Source organism: Haliotis rufescens, unplaced genomic scaffold, assembly GCF_023055435.1.
Source record: "Haliotis rufescens isolate VD_foot unplaced genomic scaffold, xgHalRufe1.0.p SCAF_9, whole genome shotgun sequence".
NCBI classification, from domain to species: Eukaryota; Metazoa; Mollusca; class Gastropoda; order Lepetellida; family Haliotidae; genus Haliotis; species Haliotis rufescens.
This window is the reverse complement of record NW_025964383.1, coordinates 45,669,689-45,682,702: the sequence shown is the minus strand read 5'-3', so window position 1 is coordinate 45,682,702 and position 13,014 is coordinate 45,669,689. Positions and strand designations below refer to the sequence as shown.

At 37.6% G+C, this 13,014-nt stretch overlaps 1 long non-coding RNA gene across 1 annotated transcript; it reads right to left on the bottom strand.

Annotated features, from left to right (window-relative positions):
* Positions 1-4,110: 4,110 nt before the first annotated feature.
* On the bottom strand, positions 4,111-4,906 carry LOC125377526. The gene is made up of 2 exons (XR_007219679.1): positions 4,809-4,906; positions 4,111-4,541 (listed from the first exon to the last, which is right to left on the bottom strand). It is a non-coding gene; the product is annotated as an uncharacterized LOC125377526 (long non-coding RNA).
* Between the last annotated feature and the right edge of the window lie 8,108 nt (positions 4,907-13,014).

The window sequence follows — 13,014 nt, the reverse complement described above, 5'->3', positions numbered from 1 at the left end:
CACTAGTGGGTGCTTGCGACGATGTTGTAGTTGCATGTGGATAAATCAGTATGTACATAATATGCTCGTCAAAACAATTTAAGGAGCACTGATATTTTGTAGCACTGTTCATTCGGTTCCTTTTAAATTTGGTAAATGGCCTCCTGATCGGCGGCTTACGTACTGATATTGAAGACTACCCTTACTCAAGTGACGTCCTGACCAGAACAAAGAATTTGAATCATACTGGACTCGTCAAAGTTCATTTTGACCAACACTCATTTTCATGGAAATTGTTGTTGTAATCTGCTCCTCACAGCTGCCGTAAAAATGGAGATCGTGCATTTGCTCAGTTATTCTCATGAAGCACGAGCCACAAGGAATTTTTGTGCGAAATTTGGGTTGATAAAGGCAGGTCGCTATGAAACTGCATCACTGAGTTCAACATGCCACAACGTTGACACCTCACGATTGAAGAACGAGGTAAATGAGAATGTTTCACAGCGGGGAGCTGCTCGAAGGTTAAATGTTAGTCCATCCGTTATTTGCTGATTACGAACAAACACAGACAGTACGTGATAGACCAAGGTCAGGACGCCCTCGTGTGACAACAGGAAGAGAAGACCGATACGTCGTTGTTGAAGCATTGAGGAGGAGAACAATCACAGCAAACAATCTTCAAAGGCAACTGAGGGCTGCTACAGGAACAAGTGTGAGTGACCAAACCATAAATAAACCGTATGAGTGACAGAAACATCAGGCCCCGACGTCAAGCCGTTAGACCGCCTCTTCTTCCGCGTCACAGAGCAGCCAGAGACGCATGGGCACGGCAAAACAGACAGTGGACAAGACGACAGTGGTCAGCAGTTCTTTTTTCTGAAGAATCTCGGTTCTCACTGCAGCATAATGACTGTCGTTTTCTTGTCTACAGACGGCGTGGGGAACGTTTTGCTGACGTCAACGTCCGTGAGCACAATCGTCTTGGTGGTGGTAGTGTCATGGTGTGGGCCGCCTTCTCATTTCATCACAGAACCAATCTGTACGTCATCAACGGGAATTTGAATGCTGTTAGCTACAGGGATGAGATTCTGAGACCAATGGTGATTCCTTGTCTCCATCGAATAGGCCCACAGGCGGTTTTCCAGGATGACAATGCTAAACCTCATCGTGCACGCATATTCACTGACTTTCTGTGACAAAACAATGTTACTCGAATGGAATGGCCAGCATATTCTCCTGATATGGCACCCATTGAACACGTATGGGATCTGTTAACGAGACGTGTTGGGGAGAACCACCCTCCACCTCAAGATCTGCGCCAGCTTGCTCAATGGCTCAGTTTGGAGTTGCATGCTATCCCACAGAACACACTACAGACATTAGTGACATCCATGAGGCGTTGTTGTGTTGCATGTGTGGCTGCTAGGGGTGGACACATAAGCATTAGTAATTTACCTTCATTGTATAAATATTTCCGTTTTTCAAGGAAAACAACGAGCGCTATCAGTATATATCAGTATTCAATATATATAAATGGATGTTCGTTTGTACCCTTGATCAGAGATGAGACAGTTCTTCATGAAATCATATTTATGTATATCTAGAATATGAAGTCCAATATGAATTATATACGTACTTTATAATACATTGGCTGATTTGATTTCCAATAATATTATCTATCAGCCAATCACATTCTATGCAAGTTTCACGAAACACCTGATTTATAACAAGTTGCCTTACATGATACATTTTTGCGTAGTACCACGTCGGTAATAATTCACGTTGTAGTATTGTTAGCTCAGAAAGCTGTCCCCTGACAACATACGTCAACCCTTTAAATGCAGGATTGTAAGAAAAATGTCACCATTGAGTTATCTCAGGATTATTAAATTAGAACTGCCATCTGATAATCGATCATCTCTTTGAGTTCTTATCGATTTTCTAAATATAATACAGAGCTACAATACTGTTACGTGTCTACTTCCTATTTGAAACATTAAGATAACCCGGAAATCTATGCATAAACGAATTCAGTATGATACCAACACTTAACACTTGTGTTATAAAATTAACTATAATTACAAGTAAATACAAATTACATCAAAGTAATCACAATGGCAGTCCACAATAGAGTAGCAGTAAAGCATTCAATGGCAGTACAACTGCAATACGAGTATACAATACAATACTGTGGTTAGAGCAACAAAGATGAGTGCAATTATATTCACAAAGCAGCGACATGTCGGTGTTATATTGCATTTGTTTGAATGTTCAGTCTGTGAGTTTAATACTTTGTGAAAATATTGAATCGTTCAGGCGTATTCATGATCTAAAAATTTACGTTTACTTATTAAAGTTACATGTTTACTTCTGTTCTGCTATGGGGTATGGTCCATCTGCATTGCACATCCTATTGAAAACAGAAGCATGTCAACTTTTCGAATACTCTTACACATCCTTCCTGATCTATAGATACATGTACACAAAGTATATGAAAGTCCAGGGGTCACCTGAACAAACACGGTCAAAAAAGGAAAATGCATTTTGATCTCTCATGATAAATATTTCGGAATGTCATCCATATGTCTACTCTGAAACCTTTACAAATTTTACATGTTGCCTTTTTCAACGTAGTGTTGTGGCCATCCGCGAAAAATATCACACTCAAAAGCAGTTGCCCTTGTGTATTTCCTCTGCAGCCAACAGTTTATAAAACATTGAAACAGCATGTACAGCTGCCTTGGATTCAGCAGTACAAAACCACTAAAATAAAACTAACTGGGTATATGGGGCACATACAAATATAGAAACCGAAACCAACAGAGGATTGAAAACTTCCCTGCAGCAAAGGTCATAAATATCCAACCTACATCACATAACGTGATTACCTCTTGAACCAAATAGGCATACACGTGTAAAAACACCAATGTCGCATGCCTTCGAGAATTTATCACTTTAAGGCCCAATTCTAGAGATAAGTATGTTACGTTTCATCAAATTCGAATCGTGTATGCCCAATTTATTGTGTTCACATGCTTTTATGAATGTCTACTTCACATTTAGTGACATTGACATCAAATGTCATCCAAATAAATGTTAGAACATCACTTGCTGCAAACTTGTGTCATACATATAAAGTCTACATACTATACTGACCAAGCTTTCTGAAGGGAACAATTCACATGTCATGAGTTATTGACCTTCGAGGTGACTTCCAGATTATTTTCTGATTTGGAAATTAATAATCTTATAGCAAATATTCAATGTGGTTTCCGTAAAAATAGAAGTACCATTAATCATTTTGTACGATTAGAAGACTTTGTAAAAAAAATGCTATTGCCGACAAACAACACGCGTACTGTGAATATCTTTCGATCTTGAGAAAGCTTATGATACTACCTCGAAGCATGGCATTTTAAAGGGTTTACATGATTTTGGCTTGAGAGGTCGTTTACTTCATTGCATATGACAGTTTTTAACAGACAGGCACTTCCAACTCAGAGTGGGATCCACCATGTCTCACCATAATAATCATTATCACACAAGGCAGTTTGTATATTCAGTATTAAAGTAAATAGTCTGTAGATGGATCACTTTTCGTGGAAGGTTTTAATATTATATTATTATTATCTAATAGAGAGGAGTTACAAACGACGATGACTGCCAAAACACGGTGAAATCAAGAGACATGTGTGAGACATTTACGATTGTAATAGATTCGTTCACGGTGAATATAGATGTACACTAGACACACATATTCCTATATCCATATACTGTTTAACTCAAAGCACAAATGATATGAAATCTCCTTATTTCGAAGTTGTTGGCACTGTGTTTACTGGTCCAAAAGATGGTGGTGTCTTCAACATTACCATTGATTCGGATCACGCTCATGTACGCAATGACGCGACAACATGTTCACATTTTCCAATTGTTAAAAACATATATGTGTTTAGAAATAATGTTCAATTGTATGAACAATATACACTTAAGTTTAAAACGTTGAGTCAACTGTTACTTTACTTCAAAATGTTATTATCATTGTTAATTTAAAACATTTTGTTGGAGGACAGCCAATATCAGTATAATGAACTTCAAGTAACTGAAAAGAAACAAACAGATTCATAAGAATACAGTCAGAATGTTTATTGATAAAGCTATGTATTAGATACAAGTACAGAACAAGTTCTTAAGTCCAGGGCAGGAGAAACAATCGACACTGTTGTGCCATCCACTGATATACAAAACACGTTAAATGTCCCCTACTATAAGTAAGACACGTATATAGTCCACATTGTTACTTACAGTTGAATTGGTGGTAGGTTAGTACATCCACACTTTCTCTTTATCAATCCATGCACAAACCTTTGTCCAGTGGTTGCTGATGATTTTATTTGTGACAAAATCACGATGTCAAGGTTTTGTGTGAAGTGAGCCTCCACTAAAGAAAAACTATCACAGGGCCTGTTTCATATCTATCAGAATCAATATCAATAAGCTCGTAGTCACGTGCTTCTAGTTGTTCTACTGGACATTCTACTTCTTCATCATCAGTTTCTTCCCTACAACAAAATCAAAATCATCATTTAGTTACATTGTGTGATAGGACATGGGTACACATCCAAGGTCTTAACTGAAGGTAAATACATATTCAGTATTCAATACTCCCACACGGTAACAGTGCGGAGCATCTTGCTATGTAGTTCATAAAGGAGATTTATTAGTTAAGGTAACTATAAACATAGGTAAACTAACTGCAGTCAAATGTAACAGAAAGCATTCTAATTTATAGTGGACCTTGTGTTACAAAAATACACTTTAAGTTTAACCTTTTGGCGCAATGACGTCCGTATGCAATGCATATTGCTACTATGATGGCAGCAAGGCAAAGCACACACGCTGTTGATGTTCCGATAATGAAAGTGTCACCAGGAAGACGCTCTGAAGAAAACAATGATGTTAATGTTAACAATTAACTAAAGACAGTTCCGGATGATAAATTGCTACTTAACACCATAATACTAGCACTTATCAGTTTATTTGGAAACACTTTATTAAATAGCTCTAAAAACCTACAGCTTTGAATTTTTTAACTGATTAAATACAAAAACATGGCTAAAATGTGTAAACAGGATGAAAGTTCGAGAGATGATATAAATATTACCCTAATCTCTTTCTCCAAAACATGCTAGTGTTGAACTGCACAAAGTCTAGTTATCATGTGGACACAGCCGATACTAATTATAATATGAAGGATATTTGTCATCAATGGAATTATAATCACACAAACATGATTTATGTTATGAATCTATGTTGACGGTGGTTTTCAAATACACTGCTTATAAAAAAAATAATCTCTAACATCATTAAATACCTTCTATACCCCATATATTGGTGCGGATTCAAAATGGGTTTTAAAAATTGATAAAAATAACAAAAACTACCGTTAACGATGCCCCCATGTTCCATTGATGGAACTGTTTCGATTCCTACATGGGAAATATTCCTTTCGTCAGGGTTGAGCAGGCCAGTGTGTTGTTAACACAGTTATTATATTGATAGTAAATGTGAGGCATGTCTGTTTAATTATAGTCAGGGCAAAGGGAACAACAATCTCAATTTGGAACTTCAGCCAAGTCCCATTAATCCGACATGGTTGGTTGCAGAAAATTATGGATTATCAGCGTTCGTGTTCGAACTGCACGATAGATAACGATACAAAATCGTTGTTATAAAAAATAAATATTCATATTGTTACATATTGTGAATATGTTTTCAAATCATGCAACCTTTAAAGCTAAACACAAAACTATGGTTACGGGCTGAATAAATGAATGATTCAAAATACTTTAAAAATCATAATCTGGAATGGAAGTCGCTTGTTTCAAACTGGTGCCGTAAAACCCAAGAAAGCTGCTTTCTTAGTGGCTAATGCCGACTTCCTGTTAGATATTTCTTTGGTCGGTCAAAGATGGCGAAAGATCTTCTGACGTGACCCGTAACGGGATGTCCTCAGCGAGAACTTGCATGTGATTTTTATGAGATTGAGGTAAACATGTGATTAATATTGTAATGTTTATCAAAAGCTTAATTTTGTTTATTGTTAAGATAGTTTATCTCTACAGTCGTTGTATTATGCAGCTACCTGCCAGCTCATCGCAGATCAAAACACGGGGCTGTATATGTAAAGCTACGACTAAACAAAAGTTCAAGTAAAATATGTGTAAATCTAAGCTTTTGTAGTTTGAGGAACACTTGTCACCTTCCGTGAGTGAATGCAATAAAAATCTTGTATTGACGATAAGTAAGAATTGTTTGTTCATGTTTACCAGAACACGTTCTGTCTTCAAGGCATGTCTCTATGGGGCAATCATGTCGACATGTAGATTTGCAAGTCTGGTGAGTAATATTACATCCTTTATTGCAGAATCCAAACTTCCGGTCACAAACACCATCAACGCATATCCCACATGTGTTGTTACAAAACGCACCATAATAACCATTGTTACATCCTTTCGCACAGGTTCCGTTCTCCGAGTGACAAACATGATCGATGCAGTTCTCATAGCATGAGCAGTTAGTCCCAGCATACCCTGGTGCACAACCATCAACACACGCTCCTGACTCAGTGCAAGCCACATATGAACACTTTGGGTTACATCGAAATGAACAGTTTTTACCATACCATCCGGCATTACAACCGACGACACAATCTCCTGTGGTTTTATTGCATTCGGCGATGCAATTGATGGAGGTGTTTCTGTCACATTCTAAGGTTTCGTTGGGACCAGGACGGCAGTTTACACTGCACACCTTATCACACCAATGACCATAGAAGCCTGGTTGACAGCCTCCTTCACATCCAGATTCACAAGATCCTGCACAGTTCTCACATGACATCTCAAAGTTCAGACCCCTGTATGGATCACGACAACGATCACACATCCCTGTAGACCTGTTACAGGATTTACATTTCTCAGAGCAGTTCTTACAGTTAAGGCCATAGTAAGCGTCAACACATCCAGAAACACAGGAGGAACCCAGCTTACAGAATCCGCCAAAACATCCCCCTTCACACACTGTACACTGTATCCAAGGGTTGTCACATGGTATGTTGTACTTTGTACCCTGGCATCCTGGAACACATCCCTCCGTGCATGTCTCCATGCCTCTCGCTGTGAGTTCACACGACTGATTTGTGCATTGGCTGCTGCACTCTGACTTGCATTTCCTGCCAAAGTATCCACGTTTACACTGTGTTGAGCAGTCTTCGTCATTGTCACGTTCTCGGCAGTGCTGACCACTACGACATGTCGTTGCTGAAAATATAGAATCAGTATGGTGTTCAGTATGACATCAAGAAGGGCGTGACATGATCAACTTTGGAATGTTTGATTTGGATTGAACTTTTTATGCTCATTTCCACATTCTTATTATATTTCGTTATATCTACACAATTATTTTGATAAATGTGAGTTTGCTATTTGTTATCCTTAACCGTGCATTAATTGCAATCGAAGCACGTTATTTCTAACTCCTTTGGGCCAGATATATAGCTTAGGAGCTTCGACAGATACGAATCAACCTTACGACTGAGAAAAAAGATAAAGACCACTGAAATATAGACAATAAAAGAATATGTTAGTTCGTTTACTCAAACCCATTGATTCTCGGAAAACCATCAATTGGGGTACATGAAATACAATAATATGCAATTTATTACATGTACATGTTAATTTGACAGCATTTAACACGAATTATGAGAATAGGATACGTTTATAGTAATACAATTTAACAACCCTATGACACATTGTTAAGGCATTCAGATAGGCCTTTTTTTATCTCTTACATTGTAAGTGATCATATGTTTCTTAACTTGGAAAGTTTGGAAACTCAAGATACTGTTTATTTAAGAGTTTACATCGCTGTATGAGAAAACCTTTACATCCATAGGAATTATGAAACTCATGTCCCACAGCAATTGAATCACTTAAATATTCTATAATTACCATTGTCAATGTATCGTACTCGTTTGTAGAGATTTTAACGCCAGAATCCGTGATCACGATGCTTTTGCATATGGAGTTGATTCAATACCAAACCGAGATATCCGCGATATATTAGTAAACACTCTTGGGTTATTTATTGATATATTTCCTTGTTGATACCAACATTCGTATGTTAAACAGGTGGTTCGAATGTTGAAAAGATTTTACTTACATTATTGTAGATTATGCGAAAAAATCAACAAATCCATAGGAGATTGTAATTACGTAAACCAAGCTCATGGTGACCTTTGTTTTTAATTTAGCCATGGAACTTAAAATACCCGTTTTGAAGAATATACCCAAGTATGTAAATTATGTACTAGCTAGATGGAAACAGAACTACGATTAACTGTATTCGGTGCTACTATCGCTACGATAATAAGGTAAATAAATCTACGCAGCATGGGGACCCAGCGCTTACACGAGCTGAAGTAGAGAAGGCAGTTTCCTGGTCGAAAATCAGAAAAGCATCTGTGTTTGATAACATATCAGCTGAAGCAGTAAAGAATGATTGCTGCGTTGACCTTTTATTCACTGTAAAATTAACAAGATACAGTACAGAGCCGGAAGATTCTTCTTAAGAAGTGCCCCGTCACACTTCTAACTGTGACTTGCGATGCAAAATGGGCAGGACATTCTGCTTGGCAAAACAGAGGATTGAAGCTTTCAGATGATATTTGAAGTTTTCAAGAACTCCCCGTGTTGGGCGTACTTATGAGCCTTTGACATCCATAGACTGAGAAAGTAGCTACGTATTGAAAATATTTTAACTCATGCATAATCTATCCAGAGAAGTATGTCCCTCATCAAAAGTCTTTGAATGGCATTTAGAAGCGATACACATAAGGAAATTAATGTATGGAAGTCAAATTCTTTTTTATGCGGAACATCACGTTTTGGAGTTCGTGCTCAGTGTATCACCATTTCACATGGTGAAGAAGTAAACATATAATTCGAAACATTGTGTTCCTCATAAAGGGATTGCCATCCATAAATTATCTCAGATATGTATGATTATCCCTCCACTACATGAAAATCGAATTAACTAATCACAAAACATTTTCAACATGTGAATATGCTTTCACATACATAGGAGATACCATATATCAAATAAACACATGGAAAGAACATAAGTTTAAAATGCTACATAATGAAATTTACAGACCATATGTTCTCTTGAGCTGGCCTTTTGACAACAGAGTCGAGAACTGAAGCCGAGCGACCGACCGCTAGATCGTGATTAGCAGGTGAATCGCTAAGATCAGTGGAGCATGACGACCTCTCATTTCAACTTCTTTGAGAAGCGTTTAGAAGTTGGGGTACTAAGTAGGGATCAGATATATGGATGAAAACTTTGTAAATGAGAAGTTGTAATAAAGAATTTGTTCATCAATATATCCTATCCTTACTCTTATTTCAATTTATAAGTCTGTGTTGGAAGAAAACTCAGACAAACTAATGCATTACTTATACACTGATCTTCTGTAGCAGAGAAAGTGATCAAAATAAAGGAAGATTTTAAGAACTTACCTCGTATGATAAGTACAATGAACGCCAAACACAGCATCGACACAGAAGTCTTGAAATGTCTGAAAATGTAACAGAATGTATACCGATAAGAAATTACAATTAAAACAAGGTCATGACACTGTAAATGTTTGTACATTAAACCTACTTACTGATTATTAGAGAGGGACATTTTCAATGTTGATGTGTTCAGCTAACTGATGGGGCTAAGCGTGTGACCAGCAGTCGTGGAGTCAGAGTTTATATTTCGGGGAAACTGTATTCTTCCTCAAAATGGGGAAATATAAATGAATCACCTCGTGTCTCATAAAATAACAGTTGCCAAGATGAACGCAAAGCCGAACGATCGCTCACAAAAGTTGGAGTGATATGACAATCAGTGTTGTTAAATGGGGAAACAGATGCAGATAATCGACGAAAATTTATAAAATGCCAAACATAATCCCACCTGTACAAACAATTAAGTTGTCCGACATTGCCGAGGTCGGATTGTATTCAGGAAGTCATAATTATTTAAATACGGGTTAATTTGTTAAAGCTTGTACAATTTATTGACATCCTTAAGAAACATAAGAAATAAATGACTTGTAAAACACTGCGCACCTCAGGGTTAATTCTTCCTGCACTGTTTTATTGTACCATAAATAACTCCACATCATCGTTTATTTCTTATATATATTTTTATCTTACTTGAAAGTTTAAGGGGTGATTTCCGGTAATGTGATTGGAAGTAGTAGTAGTAGTGGTAGTAGTAGTAGTAGTGGTAGTAGTAGTAGTAGTAGTAGTAGTAGTAGTAGTAGTAGAATTAGTAGTAGTTATAGTAGTGAGGGTACATAATGATAATACTGGTTATCTGACCCGCGCCTACACATTTCACATCGTCTAGCGCGCACTGAATCTAACCCTCTGTAGAATTCTACTCAGCGCAAATAAAGATGCATTCATGTTGAAGGTAAACAGCTTTTCATTCACTACGTCCTTGAATCAAATGTTATGTAAAGGCGATTGCATCACTCAAATCTTCAATGCATAAATTATTACAGACCACTTCCTAGGAGATATTATAAAGACATCCGAACACACTGGAGGCCTTGTGTATGAGAATGTAATGGAGTTACGCGATAAAGACCATGTGAACTGCGTGTTAAACGAAACGTGCATCTGACTGGATTTTATGTGACAGGATACGCACTGACAGTCACACTGATGAATTGAGCACCCCTAATAGGGACGGATTACCTTCAACTTTATTGAATTAGATTATTATCATTCTATCAAAAGAAAACAAATAAACAAATTATCTACAACTAAAATGTGAACTAAACCCATAATTTCTTCTTACGAGCAAACGTAGAGTGAGTGAGTAAGTGAAACATATTACATGTAGTCCTTTCTTTTTCCGTAACACTCTATACCTCTTTGTATTTCTGTCATCATCTGTTATCTGTTTCGAATTCCCCCTGTCTTTTGGAGAGTATATATACACGCCTCCAGGCAGAGCCATCACAGGGACATTTTACGCGGGCAGACTCGGATTAATAAAGCAAGAACGCTATCCACACATCTCGCTTAACTGAAACAACTAATCATTTACCTGATTACAGGAAGAGGTAAAATTAGTTGATGTTTAACGATTCAACCACCTAGACCTTCGATCTTGGCGTGTTAAGATCGAGTCTAGACCAGGCAAACCGATGACTGAAACCATACACAACACACATCCAGGCAATCCATCGACATCAGTGGCCTGTTTTGATCACAGACAAAACGGATATCATCAAAGCGGTAATAACAACCACTTTCTTGACTATCTATTTGTGAATTCTTCATTGGTTAGTAATCTACCTTCCTCATGTATCAAATTGTTATTGTATACCAGACCTTTCTAATTTACATAATCGGTATTTCATCCACATTAATATCATCATTGGTACATAAAGGTTGGGCTTGAACTTCTTGTTTTCAACATGTTTGGAGTTCTGAATTTAATAATGAATTTCGACCAAACTCAAAGGACACATTTCCAGAAGGCGTTTGTTATTGACGGGGTATTTGTTTGAATTGTGTAATGACTGCCTGCAAGCTATGTCAAACATTTATTGGTTACGAAGAATATATTGAACTTTCCATTGCTGGTATCTTATCGGTTTACACACCTCAGCTTTTGTGATGCTATTATTGCCTTAAAATGAGGTCCTTTAATTCAGGCATGTTCAGGATTAAACATCATAATTCCATATGAATTTGAAACACTTTTTTGGAGTATTATTTAAGACTATTTGGAGGATTTGGAATCGCAGAAAATATATGATTCAATTTTGAGAGTAAGAGTGACTTTAGAAGACTGCTTCTCCACCAAGGTTTAAATTCAGTGACTGTTCGTATAGTGATGGCTTATTGCGGACTGCTGTGATATGGGTGGAATATTGCTGACCGCTATGATATAGGTGGAATTTTGCTGACTGCTGTGATATAGGTGTCTTATTGCAGACTGCTGCGGTTATGGTGGATTATTACTACACACTGTGTTATGGCTAGAGTTTTCCTAAATGCATTGATAAGGTGAATCGTTTGTGTCTGCTGTGGTCTGGATTTATCATTTCTGACTGCTGTGATATAGCTGGATTATTTCTTAGTATTGTGATATAGCAGGGTTGTTGCCGATTGCTATGAATAAGCTGTGGTATTGATGAGTACAGTGGTATAGCAGGGTTATTTCTGACTGCTGTGATATAGCAGTCAGAAATAACGCAGTTATAGTGAGTGAGTGAGTATGGTTTTACGCCGCTTTTAGCAATATTCCAGCAATATCACGGCGGGGGGACACCAGAAATGGGCTTCACACATTGTACCCATGTCGGGAATCGAACCCGGGTCTTCAGCGTGACGAGCGAACGCTTTAACCACTAGGCTACCCGACCGCCCCTACGCAGTTATAACGGGGTATAGTTATTACTGACTACTCAGAGAAAGTCGATATATATATGACTTATTCGATCTAGTTGCATTATTACTGAATGCCACGACAAATATGGGTTAGTGGTGACTGTTGTGAAACAGTTAGATTATTGCCTACTGCAGTGCTTTAGCTGGGTTATTGCTGACTGCTGTGAAATATCTGGATTAGTGCTGACTACTGTGATATGGGTTGATTATTGCTGACTGTTGTGATATGGGTTGATTATTGCTGACTGCTCTGATATGTCTAGATTATTGCTGACTACTGTGATATGGCTTGATTATTGCTGACTGCTGTGATATGGCTGGTTACATATTGCCGACCGCTGGTGTAGTTTAGATGGATGATTGCTGACTGCCGTGATGTTATTTAGCGATGTGATATCAGTAAAGCACTTCCTTCGGCGTGTAATCTTTTAGAATTTTGATTTTGTCCAAATATATATTTCTATATATTTGAATATATATTTTATACATCAGATCAGATCCATTACACTTAAGG